General features: G+C 36.7%; 1 protein-coding gene across 1 annotated transcript in view; it reads right to left on the bottom strand.

Moving 5' to 3' along the window:
- Positions 1–207, bottom strand: part of LOC116702969 (RAB40c, member RAS oncogene family) — a 33,082-nt gene that overhangs the window by 19,298 nt on the left and 13,577 nt on the right. The gene's annotated exons all lie outside the window — the stretch shown is intronic.

The raw sequence follows: 207 nt of genomic DNA, 5'->3' as shown, positions 1-207 counted from the left end.
ACTTATGTTTTTTCCAAGATAAGAATGATCACAGTGGATTTTAAACACGAATTATAACCTTATGACAAAAAACAAGTCACACTATCCTTAATGCCGAAATAAAAGTTTTCGCCCGTATATTGGCCTTGCGATTAGAGCCTCATATAACAACGCTAATTAAAAGTGACCAGACGGGCTTTGTGAAATCGCGACTTGCTTCTGACAATG

This window comes from Etheostoma spectabile, chromosome 15 (assembly GCF_008692095.1).
Source record: "Etheostoma spectabile isolate EspeVRDwgs_2016 chromosome 15, UIUC_Espe_1.0, whole genome shotgun sequence".
Taxonomy (NCBI): Eukaryota; Metazoa; Chordata; class Actinopteri; order Perciformes; family Percidae; genus Etheostoma; species Etheostoma spectabile.
This window is presented reverse-complemented; position numbering and strand designations above follow the sequence as displayed.